Below are 15414 nucleotides of genomic sequence, written 5' to 3' on the forward strand. Positions count from 1 at the left end.
TTTGTAGCTGTTGACTTTTAATTTAAAAAAAAAACAGACTGGATGTCCTCTTTAAGTTTTAGATGTAAAAGAAAACAATGAATACTCACCTTTCCTGCTGCCCATGCCACTGAACATGGCTCTGATCCTCAGGAATGTGAAGTCCGCAAGGAAACCAACACTTCTGGGTAGGGTTGCCACCTCATCCCTTTAAAACAGAACACATATGAATTACACAGGTTCTGAGGCTAATTTAATGCAGGTAAGGCACCAAATGAGTCTAATTACCACCTTAATTAGCCTCAAAACCTGTGTAATTCATATGTGTTCTGTTTTAAAGGGATGAGGTGGCAACCCTACTTCTAAGTGTGTCCATCTCCTGGGTCCCCTATGGTTCTCACTGATGCCTCCAGCAGATCTCCACATCTTTTCAGGAGACAGTAAATCCAGCAAGTCCAGCAATCCTAAGGAGAAACCTAGGGCCAAATTCTCAAAAGAGATACGCAGGCGGAACTGCTGTTCAGCCTGCGTATCTCTGTGCCTAACTTTGGAAACGATCCTCAAAAGGCTTTTTCCAAAGTTAGGCAGAAGATCTGACATGTGTAAGACACTTACACGGTCAGATCTTAGGATGCAGTACCGCATCCGCCGCTGGGGGCATTTCTCATTGAAATGCCGCTTTGAGTATGCAAATGAGGACTTAAGCAGATCCACAACGCTTTTCAGCATTGTGATTTCTGCATAAGTTCCGATTTGCTTGCGCAAAACTAGGGCTGGTTTTACAATGTGGAAAGTTAGTCACACCATGTAAAAGCCCATTCAAGCGACGGCATTTGGTATGCATTCCCGAGGGAGAACTCCACGGCAATTTGTAAAATCAAAACCGGCATGGGTTCCCCCCCCAGGAGCATACCAGGCCCTTAGGTCTGGTATGGGTTGTAAGGAGACCCCCCCTACGCCGAAAATTCGACGTAGGGGGTCCCTCTACAATCCATACCAGACCCGTATCCAAAGCACGCTACCCGGCCGGTCAGGAATGGGAGTTGGTTGTCGGGGTCTGCGGGCGGGGGGCTTATCGGAATCTGGGAGTCCCCTCAAATAAGGGGGCCCCCAGATACCGGCCCCCCACCCTAAGTGAATGGATATGGGGTACATCGTACCCCTACCCATTCACCTGGAGGCAAAGTGATAGTTATTAAACACACAACACAAGGGTTTTTAAAATAATTTATTAGTCTGCTCCGGAGGCCCCCCCTGTCTTCTTTAGCTCTAATACCAGGGGGGGGCTTCTTCTTCCACTCTCCGGGGGTCTTCTTCCGCTCTCCGGGGGGGGTTTCTTCTTCCGCTCTCCGGGGGGGGGTTTCTTCTTCCACTCTCCAGGGGGGGGCTTCTCCGCTCTCCGGGGGTCTTCTCCGCTCTCCGGGGGTCTTCTTCTATCTTCGCCGCTCTCCGCTGTTGACTCGGCGCACCCCGGTTCTTCTCCAGCTGTCCGGTGCCTTCTCCTTCAGCGCTGGCTGCCTGCTATCTTCGTGTGTTAGCTCAATTACTAGCTGGCAGCCAGCGCGGTCTTCTGTGACGTCATGTTCTTCTCTTCTGTTCTTCTCCCTTCTTCCGATGTTGACTCGACGCCTCTTCTCACTGCAATGATGGAAGCGCGCCTTGCATCCCATTTATATAGGCATCACCGTCCCATCATGCTCCGGTAGGTACCCACGTGGGTAGGCACCCACCACGTGGGTACCTACCGGAGCATGATGGGACGGTGATGCCTATATAAATGGGATGCAAGGCGCGCTTCCATCATTGCAGTGAGAAGAGGCGACGTGTCAACATCGGAAGAAGGGAGAAGAAGAACATGACGTCACAGAAGACCGCGCTGGCTGCCTGCTAGTAATTGAGCTAACACACGAAGATAGCAGGCAGCCAGCGCTGAAGGAGAAGGCACCGGACAGCTGCAGAAGAACCGGGGTGCGCCGAGTCAACAGCGGAGAGCGGCGAAGATAGAAGAAGACCCCCGGAGAGCGGAGAAGACCCCCGGAGAGCGGAGAAGCCCCCCCCCCCCGGAGAGAGGAAGAAGAAACCCCCCCCGGAGAGCGGAGAAGACCCCCGGAGAGTGGAAGAAGAAGCCCCCCCTGGTATTAGAGCTAAAGAAGACAGGGGGGGCCTCCGGAGCAGACTAATAAATTATTTTAAAAACCCTTGTGTTGTGTGTTTAATAACTATCACTTTGCCTCCAGGTGAATGGGTAGGGGTACGATGTACCCCATATCCATTCACTTAGGGTGGGGGGCCGGTATTTGGGGGCCCCCTTATTTGAGGGGACTCCCAGATTCCGATAAGCCCCCCGCCCGCAGACCCCGACAACCAACGGCAAGGGTTGTCGGGAAGAGGTCCTGTCCTCATCAACATGGGGACAGGGTGCTCTGGGGTGGGGGGGCCCGCAGTGCGCCCCCCTGCCCCAGAGCACCCAACCCCCCCATGTTGAGGGCATGCGGCCTGGCACGGCTCAGGAGGGGGGGGCGCTCGCTCGTCCCCACTCCCTTTCCTGACCGGCCGGGTAGCGTGCTTTGGATACGGGTCTGGTATGGATTGTAGGGGGACCCCCTACGTCGATTTTTCGGCGTAGGGGGGGTCTCCTTACAACCCATACCAGACCTAAGGGCCTAGTATGCTCCTGGGGGGGGAACCCATGCCGGTTTTTTCTTTGAAAATTGGCATGGAGTTCTCCCTCTCAGGAATGCATGCCGAGCGACGCTGTCAATTTTTCATTTTTTTTTTTGTTTTCTCGGCGCGTTTTTTTTTTTCACCCGTCGCAACTTTATTGTCCCGTCGCAATCCACAAAGCCCGGCGTAAATTACGTTTGCGCGCTGCACGTCGGGAAAATTACGTCACACGCATGCGCAGTACGGCCGGCGCGGGAGCGCGCCTCATTTAAATAGTAATCGCCCCCCGGAGAGGAGGACCGCCTTGCGACGGAGGCACTTAAGTTACACGGCGTGTAATTTCTAGGTAAGTGCTTTGTGGATCGGGCACTTAGGTAGAAATTTTAAGTCAGTGTAACTTAACTGCTGAAAGTTAAGTTAGGCAGCTTTTTTGAGAATTTGGCCCCTAATTTCTTCTGTCAGCCCAGAGAAACAGACAACCAGGGCCGATCCTAGGCAGGGTGCACAGGGTGCATTGCACCCAGGCGCCTGCAGAGGTGGGGGCGCCGAACATCTAACAGACTCTCTAACAGAAGCCCTCTCTGTGTCCATCACAGAGGCCCCCTCCAGGTCCCAATAAAGTACTCTGCTTCTCTTCCTGTATTTTGTTTATTGTTAAGAGATCATGTAAGGATCCCAGAATAATGAAGACTTCATAGGGGAGCATCTCTGTGGTTGAGTCATTGCCATAGAAACATTTGTAAAGGGGAGGAGTTGGTAAAATTACGACGCCCATGTGGGGGCGCCAGAAAAATTTCTGCACCCAGGCGCCTGTGGCCCTAAGATCGGCCCTGCAGACAACTAACAAAAATTATTTCTACTATGTTTTGTGTTGTAGAGGTGCAGCCTGATATACTCAGCGACACTCACTGGCAAAAGGGAATGTCTGGGAACACACCACATAATGCGTAATTATACTGATAGTGACATCAATTCTAAACAACCTTCCAAAATGAATTTAATTTATTTTAAGTCACAAAAAGGCAATGCAATGCAAAATTAAGCTGTCCCTTGCTCCTGTCCAATCAGTGTTTAATGTTCCAGTCACGGGTGTCGCGCATGTGTATGCTCATAATTGTGCGCACAAATGGTTTAATGATGTATATTTTCATGACATACATGATTCATTTTTTATATACTGTATATCCAGAATGCCCTACAGTGCTATACATATTTTTTTATTTTTTTCGGGGGTGAGGGCATTGTAGGGGAACACTCAGCCAGTGCATGTAACATGCCGTGGTGAATTGTGGGTTGGGTTGAAAGATGTAAAACCTGACCCTACTTGCTTGTACACGGAAACATATGTCACCATGGGCATCCGCTGAAATTTTTTCAGAGGGGGGCGCTTTGACCGCTAGCGGGGGTTAAAAGTATCCCCCACGTTTAAATGTAAAAACACCCCACTGTGCCCCCTGCATCTTTCAATATCTCTTTGTCACTACTGTGTACCCCCTCTCCACAACTGCACCTCTAGACCCCTTTACATTACACAGCATCTCACAGCTCTGGACCCCTTTACATTACACAACACCCTGCATCACTGTCCCCCTTTACATTACACAGCACCCTGCATCACTGGCCCCCTTTACATTACACAGCACCATGTATCACTGGCCCCCTTTACATTACACAGCACCCTGCATCACTGGCCCCCTTTACATTACACAGCACCCTGCATCACTGGCCCCCTTTACATTACACAGCACCCTGCATCACTGGCCAACTTTACATTACACGGCACCCTGCATCACTGGCCCCCTTTACATTACACAGCACCCTGCATCACTGGACCCCTTTACATTACACAGCACCCTGTATCACTGGACCCCTTTACATTACACAGCACCCTGCACCACTGGACCCCTTTACATTACACAGCACCCTGCATCACTGTCCCCCTTTACATTACACAGCACCCTGTATCACTGGCCCCCTTTACATTACACAGCACCCTTTATCACTGGACCCCTTTACATTACACAGCACCCTTTATCACTGGACCCCTTTACATTACACAGCACCCTGTATCACTGGCCCCCTTTACATTACACAGCACCCTGCATCACTGGCCCCCTTTACATTACACAGCACCCTGCATCACTGGCCCCCTTTACATTACACGGCACCCTGCATCACTGGCCCCCTTTACATTACACGGCACCCTGTATCACTGGCCCCCTTTACATTACACAGCACCCTGCATCACTGGCCCCCTTTACATTACACAGCACCCTGTATCACTGGACCCCTTTACATTACACAGCACCCTGTATCACTGGACCCCTTTACATTACACAGCACCCTGCACCACTGGACCCCTTTACATTACACAGCACCCTGCATCACTGTCCCCCTTTACATTACACAGCACCCTGCATCACCGGCCCCCTTTACATTACACAGCACCCTGCATCACTGGACCCCTTTACATTACACAGCACCCTGCATCACTGGCCCCCTTTACATTACACAGCACCCTGCATCACTGGCCCCCTTTACATTACACAGCACCCTGCATCACTGGCCCCCTTTACATTACACAGCACCCTGCACCACTGGACCCCTTTACATTACACAGCACCCTGTATCACTGGACCCCTTTACATTACACAGCACCCTGTATCACTGGACCCCTTTACATTACACAGCACCCCTTTCCCTTGACTGAAACACTACACTATATTGACAGTATATTTATTTCAGGTCTAAAAGAGGAACCTTTTGGAATGAGGGACACATGGATTTGATTCCAGAAGAGGGACAGGCACTCTAAATCAGGGACAACTAGAAACTATGTCGTAGGCTACAACTCTGTGTTGTTTGCTCTGCGTTTCCAGACTTGCTAAAAACACATCAGAAAATAGTCTAGTGTTACCTGTGGCAACAGATGTTGGAACAAACAAAGCACAGGCCTGGTAAACAATATCAAATGGCGCTCCTCTCCTTCTGTCCTCCGGCGCTCGTATCGTATGTCATGGAGCTGGGTCTGTGTGCAAGGTCCCGCCCCCCTAGTTCGGCTCGTCTGATAGTCTTATTAGACTCTATTTACCATGCTCCTTTACGACACACCCAGTATTTAGCGCGATTGAGCCATGCCCATTTTTGACGCAGCACGTAGAATGCGCCACACATCTTCTCTGTCCCACTGTGTCATTCATTCTTAAAGCATTTGTTACCCCAACATTTCATATCCCTGATATGTGCCTGCTGTACCATGTACTTGTATGAGAATGTTTCCTGTTCTCTTTGTATTGCTCCCTTTGTGTGAAATCCCTGGTGAACCTGCCAGTCCCTCTGTTTTTCTATTAAAAACTGAGCACACTAAGCAGGAGAACACAACATGGTCAGTTCTCTAGCTATGCTGGGAACTCAGTGTGCTCTCCTTCAATGATCAGACTTATCCTGCCACTACCCCACTGCACAGCCATTCACTGGGAAGATTAGTGTGTTGCTGCTTCTATTCCTCCAGCTCCTATGCAGCTGAGAACAGAGGGAATGTGATCACTTATAAAAAGGAAAAAGGGTATTTACAATGTTTTTTTAATCAATACAAAAATGTTTTGCACTTCACTTCACTACACGCCAAAGCCGGCCTGATGAGATCATAGATCTGACTCCAACTGACGCATTTCCCCATAAGAGGCATCTTCTGGGATTGGAGGTTCTCCAATCCCAGAAGACGCCCTTTATTGAGAAACTTGGTGGGTGGAGTCAGGTCTGTGACGTCATCATGCCAAAACCAGTCTGATGATACCGCGGTGGAGGCTTCTATGCTAGGGTGACCAGACATCCCCAGTTTCAGGGGACAGTCCCCTGATTGAGGACACTGTCCCCGGACCAAGTTTGTCCCTGGTTTTGTCCCCAGATTGGATTTAATAGGGGGCAGGGGCAATTTCAAAGAAAATCAGTGCAGAATTAAAATAAAAAAATTAGAATTACACCCCCCCCCCCCCGCTCCGCCGTGCCTACTACCATAGGGGGGTTATATTTTTCCCATTATCTGTGCCCCTTTCTGATGATCATGTGCTGGTCGGAGCGGAGGGAATATTTCTTCAGTTTTTGGGTGCATGCCCATTCAGCTCCGCTCACATGTTCTTCTGCCTTGGCTCAAATCCTGGCCAGCCACCTGCCTATCTCCTTGCCTTCCCTGGCGGAGTGATCTTCCTCCGCTCCCCATCCAGTAGTAGCCGGGGCCCAAAGAGTAAGACTTGAGAGGCTGTGAGGCGGGCGGCGATGGGCAGAGGGTCGCTGATTGTTGCCATTACTAGTAAAGAAAAAATATGTCCCCGGATTTCATTTTAAAAATCTGGTCACCTTATTCTATGCGAGCTGTCAAGTTATATGCTTAGGCTGTGCTTCTCCTCCTTCGTTCTGCACTCCTGTGACTCGTTTTCAGCAAACAGCTGATGTCACAAAGCAGGTCCAGGCTCAGGTAATATTGCGACAATGGCGTCGGGATCTGCCCACATGCCTGGACCGGCACCCGGCTCAGTGAGCTGCTGAGAGCCTGAGCCAGCCGCACTCCACAGCCTTGAGTAAGGTAAGGTAAGCCTTAATCTTGGAACAACCACTTTGACTTTGGATAGTAAAAAAACATTTAGTAAATATCTTATACAGTCCACTTCCTGTTTCTTGTCTGATAAAAAGCCTAGGCTTATGACATCATGCACAGCTCTCTCTCTCTCTCTCTCTCTCTCTCTCTCTCACACTCTCTCTCTCCCCCTCTCTCTCTCTCTCTCTCTCTCTCTCTCTCTCCCTCCCTCTCTCTCTCTCTCTTTCACTGACTCTTGTGAGAGTTTGCCAGGAAGGAAGGGGAGATGAGTCATAAGAGGGCCAATGAGAGCTGCAGAACTGGAGGTGTGCCTCTGTGTGTCTGTTAAATCCAGGAAGTGAACAGGCAGCAGCTTCAGCTGCCCACAGGTAAAATGGATGCAGCCAGACTCAGTGGAGGAAGATTTTTGTATCATATTTGGCAAGTACAGAATCACATTATATATAAAGCAATATGCAAAGTGGTTGGAGGGAAGCTTCAGAATGGAAAAGATGTTTTTATTACAAATTATAAGAGCAGACTGCAGTTCTTCTTTAAAAAAAAAAGAAGAATTGTTGTTTTCACCTTTATGTCATCTTTATTACATCTCAGTAATATTTGATTAAGTTATTTGTGTTTATAGGGTACGCGCTTCTCTTTCTATATAAAATTCGGTGAGAGCGCCGCCCCCCCCCTCCTAAACCATACCAGGCCGCATGCCCTCAACATGGGGGGGAGGGTGCTTTGGTATTCTTCATGTAATGAGTGGTTATTCGAGTTACTGTTACCTTTCTATCATCTCGAACCAGTCTGCTCGTTCTCCTCTGACATCAACAAGGCATTTTCGTCCACACAAACGCCGCTCACTGGATATTTTCTCTTTTTCAGACCATTCTCTGTAAACCCTAAAGATGGTTGTGTGTGAAAATCACAGTATATCAGAAGTTTTTGAAAAATACTCAGACCAGCCCCTCTGGCACCAACAACCATGCCATGTTCAAAGTCACTTAAATCCCCCTTTTTCCCCATTCTGATGCTCGGTTTCAACTTCAGCAAGTCATCTTCACCTAGTCTAAATACCTAAATGCATTGAGTTTCTGCCATCTGAATGGCTGATTAGCAATTTGTGTTACCAAGCAATTAAACAGGTGTACCTAATAAAGTGGTCAGTGAGTGTATATGTAAAGCGCTGTGTAAATTGACAGCACTATATAAGTACTTGAAATAGTCATCATTTCAGGACCACACAGCGTCCCTTTACAGGTGATGATCCTCTAATAGAAGCCATTGCATCCTACAAGCTTGCAGGTGTGCTGGCAATACATTGCATCTCTTGCAGTACCTAGCGCATGCTAGGGGTGGCAGTGGAGCTGCATATTTGAACAATGCCTGGCTCTGATCAGATTGGTCGCAAAGACTTTTATATTAGAGTTTTGTAATTACATTTTCCTTTTGGATGAGGAAGCCCAGGAGGGCAGGTCAGGGGGGCACTATTTCAAAAGAAACAAAGTGTACTTTCAGTATTTATTGTGTTTGCACGTGATAATGTAAAGGCTTCTCAATTATTATTGTTAATATTATACAGGATTTATATAGTGCCAACAGTTTGCGCAGAGCTTTACAACTTTGTGATCCCTGATAGGCGTCCAATTGCAGCGCCTGTCGTTTCAGCCAATCAGGTGACAGGTAACACAGACCCGGCGCACCTGATTGGGTGAAAGGGAGTTCAATGTTAGCAAAGCGAATTCTCTTATTTTGCATTTTGCTGTAGGCTGAACACATCCATCCTCAAAGACCCTGTGGACATTCAACACTTCAACGACTGCTTGAGGGACTATTTCTCGACAATGGATAACCATCACTCCTCAATCAGTGGGAAGCTCAAAAATGTGTCATAAAAGGGGAATTCAAAGCCAAGCTCGCCAAACTTAAAGTGATTGTAAAGGTTTGAATGTTTTTAAAAAAAAATAACAAACATGTTATCCTTACCTCCGCTGTGCAGCTTGTTTTGCTCGAGTGGCCCCGATCCTCGTCTTCTGGGGTCCCTCGGTGGCTGTCTTGGCTCCTCCCTGCATCAGCTAACCCCCCTGGGAAGTTCTTTCCCAAGGAGATTACCTTGCGGGCATGCTCCCGAGTCCTGCATATGTGTCCATAGACACGAATGCCAGACTTGGCCCCGCCCCCCGACGCCTCTGTCATTGGATTTCATTGACAGCAGAGCGAGGCAATGGCTGTGCTGCTTTAAATCTATCCAATGAATAGCTGAGAAGACCAGCCCGAATTCCAGCGCGTCCTCGACGCGGGACTTTCGATGGATCAGGTAAGTAAATGGGGGGCCACTAAGGCTTACTTACCTGAGCCCTCGAAAGTCCTGCGCCGTGAACGCTCTGGCTACTGGCCCCAGTCTTCTCGGCTGTTCTCGGCTCTTCATTGGAGATTGATAGCAGCGCAGCCATTGGCTCCCGCTGCTGTCAATCTAATCAATGATGCAGCGCACCGGGGGCGGGGCCGAGTGGTACAGTGGGCGGCTATGGCCACTGGCTGTATCACGGGAGCGTGCCAGCAAGCTAACCCCTTTGGGAGAGCACTTCCCATGAAGAGGGTTAGCTCTTGCGGGTAGGAGCCGAGACAGCCGCCGAGGGACCCCAAAAGACCAGGATCAGGGCCACTCTGTGCAAAACTAACTGCACAGTGGAGGTAAGTATGACATATTTGTTATTTAAAAAAACCTTTACAACCCCTTTAAGGTGAAAAAACGGGAACCTTTACAACCCCTTTAAGAAAGAACGTCAATCTAAAATGAATGCATTCACAAATCAAATCCAAAAACTTGAAATAGCACAGAAATGAACTATTGCGACAACGACACTTACTGAACAATCTCAGGCAAGATCTCAGCTCGCAGAGGAATTAAACATGAAAACAAAAAGACAATACATCCTTAAATAAAAAACGTCCGACATTTGGCCCGTGTGTACAGCCATTTGGCCGGCTTCTGTCGAAGGGGCGTGACCAAAAAAGGTCTGCCAATTGGCTTCCACTCAACGCTCTAAGCCATTGGCTAAGAGCTCTGAGCAAAAAGTTCTGGCGGGGGCACCCTATCAGAGCACAGCAGGGGAGATCAAACATCGGATTGTTACCGTAGTACAGTGGTTTCCCCTGAGCTGGGTTGAACGGAAAAAAAACAACTAGGCTTCAAGCCCTGTACACACGATCGGTCCATCCGATGAGAACGGTCTGATGGACCGTTTTCAGCGGTTAACCGATGAAGCTGACTGATGGTCAGTCGTGCCTACACACCATCAGTTAAAAAAACGATCGTGTCAGAACTCAGTGACGTAAAACACAACGACGTGCTGAAAAAAATGAAGTTCAATGCTTCCAAGCATGCGTCGACTTGATTCTGAGCATGTGTGGATTTTTAACCGATGGTCGTGCCTACTAACGATCGTTTTTTTTCTATCGGTTAGGAATCCATCGGTTAAATTTAAAACAAGTTGGCTTTTTTTTAACCGATGGATAAATAACCGATGGCGCCCACACACGATCGGTTTGGACCGATGAAAACGGTCCATCAGACTGATCGTGTGTACGCGGCCTCAGGGATCTTCAAACTTAGCACCAAAAACTCATAGCTGGGATTTTCTTATTATTTTATTATACTTAAAAACCTGGATCTTAGTTAACTGCTAATTAATTATTAAAAGGTAATTATTGTTGATTTTTCTGTCTACCCAAGCAATTACGGTTGGAAATAATGACAATAAAGCTGCACTGCAGGTATAAGACAGCGGCCCATAATAACGGCAGTCATGTGTTGAGAAATAATTTTTGGGGGAAAAAAACAATCAGCCGCAGCTGAGAACAAATGGCCTTTTATGAAAGGGGGTGTTCTCTGTTGCTTAGGAATGCAATATGTGTAATAGGTTGTCACGCAAACACAAAATACACATAAGACGGCATCATAGCATGTTAATACAAACACGTAAAATAATAATTTATTAATGAAAAATGAATACGAAAATTCCAGATAATCAGGTCGATTTTTCAGGCTACATTGGTCTGTTGCTGGTATCCCATAACAAAAAAATGTTTCCCAATCACAAATGAACATCTTCAAATCACATTTTTTTGCTGAGCTCTACCTTATGCCGTGTCAGGAGCTCATTATTGTCTCCGGAGATTTTCTAATTTGTTTATCTGTCAGGCAGATTATTTTCTCACCTCTCAGTGCCTGCAAAGTTCAGGCACCGGCATTACTCAGCAGAGCCTTTGGCATGAAACAAGTGGAGCCTCTTATTTAATTTTTTATCATTTTAGCTGTATGTATGAGGGACATTTTTCCCACTGCCCCCTCAATGTAAGGATCAGTTTTGGCACTGACCATCACTATAAGGGAGCACTACACTAACCACCAATGAAGGGACACCTCCACTGACCACCAATGAAGGGATACCTCCCCTGACCACCAATGAAGGGGCACCTCCAATGACCACCAAAGAAGGGACACATCTACTGACCATCACTATAAGGGAGCACTACACTAACCACCAATGAAGGGATACCACCACTGACCACCAATGAAGGGACACCTCCACTGACCACCAAGGAAGGGACACATCGACTGACCATTACTTTAAGGAAGGACTACACTAACCACCAATGAAGGGACAACTCCACTGACCACCAAAGAAGGGATACATCCACTGACCATCACTATAAGGGAGCACTACACTAACCACCAATGAAGGGATACCGCCACTGACCACCAATGAAGGGGCACCTCCACTGACCACCAATGTAAGAGGTCACCTCCGCTGACCACCAATGTAACAAGACATTTCTTCACTGACCACCAATGTAAGAGGGCTCCAGTAATGTATGGGGAAATTTTACACTAACCACCAATATAGGAGGCACTTTTCCACTGGCCACGAATATAAGGGCCACTTCTCCGCTGACAAGCAATGTAAGAGGGCTCTTCTCCATTAACTAGCAAATGTAATGGGGCATTTTTCCTATGAGCACCAGTGTAAGAGGGCACTTCACTGACCATTAATGTAAGATAGCTCTTCTTCATTGACCACCAATATAAGCGGGTACTATTCCATTGACCACCAATATAAGGGCCACTTCTACCATTTTCACTCTGTTATTTTCCTGGTCATTGTTATTTCCAATGTTTTCATGATTATTACTGAAATGTTTCCTATATAGAGGAGGGGGCTGTTAGAAAATTATCAGCTTTGGGTGTCCAACACGCTGAGAACACCACATTCTATATTTTTGTATTTATTGTTATATCTTCCACTGCGCTCACTACCATGAGCTGAAGATAAAGTGATTTTTAGTAGGGGTTCCCTCAGACCTGAAAATGATTTCAGGGGCCCCTCCATAGTAAAAAGGTTGACAAAGGCTGCTGTAGATTGTAAGCTCTTTCGGCCAAAGCTCTCTCTCCCCTCCTTATCTCACAGATCAGTTACATTTTTCAAAGAGTTGTTGACTAGCAGGTTTTTCATCCTTGTCTACGTAACTAGTGGCAAAATGTCTCCTAATGGTTGGATATTGTGGCTGATAAAACTAATCTGTGTGCTTAAAAGCACTATGGTGATGCCATTATGAGGAAAGAAAGACGTGTACTAGTACGTGCAAGGAAAAAAAAATGTTTTTCATGTATTACAAGAGCACCTTTTTTAAACAGTGTTTGTCTGCTTCCTTTCAGAGCGTCCCTTTGGTAAATACCCTATGTTCCATTACACCAGGAGACACAGGCCTTATTTTGACACAATCAGCTAGTTTTCCCATAACAATCTTGTATCAGCAAGCAAAAGTTCATCTAAATCCCATCAGACAGTGAGCAGGAAAACATTTCTGCGGCTTTTAATTATTATTTTGGACAGCCGGTACTATGAGGAGACTGGCGCCTCTACCAGATTAAAGTGTCTTTGTAGACAAGAGGTAATTATGTAGGTTGCCACATGGTGGCGCTAGCAGGCAATGTCATAGTATATCATCTATGTAACAGTTACCAATATAAGGGGCATGTAAATAATAGTTTCAAGACATTGATTATGTTTTAATTAAATATTTAAGGGCATTTCTTACAGTTTTATCTGCACAATTTCTAGAGAAATATCCCGTGTTCTCCTTGAGACTTTATTATAGAGCTAATCTATTTTGATACAAGTGGACTAATAAAACGTACATTTATGAAACAGGAGCAAATATAAAAATAAAAAAATGAACACATAATACCGTATTAAAATTGTACTGCAGCATTTATATTTATTATAGGATGTTTGAGTAAAAGGTATATTACTACATTGTATTGATGCAAATAAAAATTTCATTAAAAAAAGGAAACGTGTTAAATGATTTTTTTATGGAAATACTTTCTAACACTTGAAAGATCTTCAGAATTACACACCGTGGGCTAGATTCAGGTAGCCCTGCGTAATGTTGTGTGGGCGTAGCGTATGGTATTTACGCTACGCCGCCGCAATTTAGAGAGGCAAGTGCAGTATTCACAATGCACTTGCTCCGTAAGTTGCGGCGGTGTAGCGTAAATCTGCTGGCGTAAGCGCGCGGAATTCAAATTCTGAAGTGGTGAGCGTGTTTTATGTAAATAAAACATGACCCCAGGTATTTGATGTTTTTTACGAACGGCGCATGCGCCGTTCGTGAAAGAATCCCAGCGCGCATGCTCCAAATTTCAGCGCAAATCATCAATGCTTTAGAAGTGAACGTAACTTACGTACAGCCCTATTCGCGAACGACTTACGCAAACAACGTAAAATTTTCTAATTCGACGCGGGAACGACGTCCATACTTAACATTGGCTATGCCTCATATAGCAGGAGTAACGTTACGCCGGAAAAAGCCTTACGCAAACGACGTAAAAAAATACGCCGGGTGCACGTACGTTTCTGAATCGCCGTATCCAGCTCATTTGCATATTCTACGCTGAAATCAATGGCAGCGCCACCTAGCGGCCAGCGTAAATATGCGGCTTTCTGAATACAGAAAGAAGATACGCCGCCACAGCTTTGAATTTACGCGGCATATCTATAGATACGCTGGCGTAAATTCTTGCTGAATCTAGCCCCGTGTGATTTTCAGTTAATAAAAATTAATTTTTGGAGGTTTATTACCTTTTTTTTTTGTATTTCATCAACAATTGCATGCTTAAATAATCTAATGATCCTGCACTATATTCAGTATATTTGGTTGTGACACTAAGGAGTCTATTGATCAATACTTTACCCAACTTTTACCCAACTTTTACCCGATTTCACATGAAAAGGACATTTTTACATTTAAATGGCCCATTTTAAAACAAACTTTCATTGCTGATGTAAAACGACATGAGGTTGATTTACCCTTTTTGGACTTCACACCATAAAGTTAAATCTATTCCATATAATACAATGTGATTTAAAAAAAAAAAAAGTAACAATACGATGACCACTGGACTTGATTTACTAAAACTGGAGAGTGCAAAATCTGGTGCAGCTCTGCATAGAAAACCAATCAGCTTCTAACTTCAGACCCTTTTCACACTGGGGCTTTTTTCGGGCGTTTTTCTGGTGTTTTTCAGGCACTTTGGCGTTAAAAAAAGCCTGTAAAGCGCCTGAAAGAAGCTTCATCTGCAATCCCAATGTGAAAGCCGGAGTGCTTTCAGAGCCCTTTCACACTGCCAGCGCCCGACAAATGCTGGTAAAGGGCCGCTAAGACCCCTTTCACACTGGGGGGGTTTTTCAGGCGCTTTGGCGTTAAGAAAAGCTCCCTCAATGGGAAGGGGGCTTTAGGAGCCCCAAAAGCACTGTAAAGATGCTGCTTGCAGGACTTTTTTGGACACCCTGCCAGCGCAGAGCCTCAGTGTGAAAGCACTCTGGCTTTCACATTGGGATTGCAGATGCAGCTTCTTTCAGTTGCTTTACAGGCCCTTTTTTAACGCTAAAGCGCTGAAAAATGCCCCAGTGTGAAAGGAAACTGGAAGCTGATTGGTTTTTATGCAGAGCTGCACCAAATTTTGCACCCTCCAGTTTAAATAAATCAACCCCGATAGGTTGGAAAAAAGGGAACTTCTAGGGTTTGATTTACTAAAGGCAAATAGAAAGTGCACTTTGGAAGTGCAGTCAGGGCCGTCTTAATAGCATCATGGGCCCCTGGGCAAAGTAATGCTCTGGGGCCTCTAC

The sequence above is a fragment of the Rana temporaria genome, chromosome 6 (genome assembly GCF_905171775.1).
Source record: "Rana temporaria chromosome 6, aRanTem1.1, whole genome shotgun sequence".
NCBI lineage: Eukaryota > Metazoa > Chordata > Amphibia > Anura > Ranidae > Rana > Rana temporaria.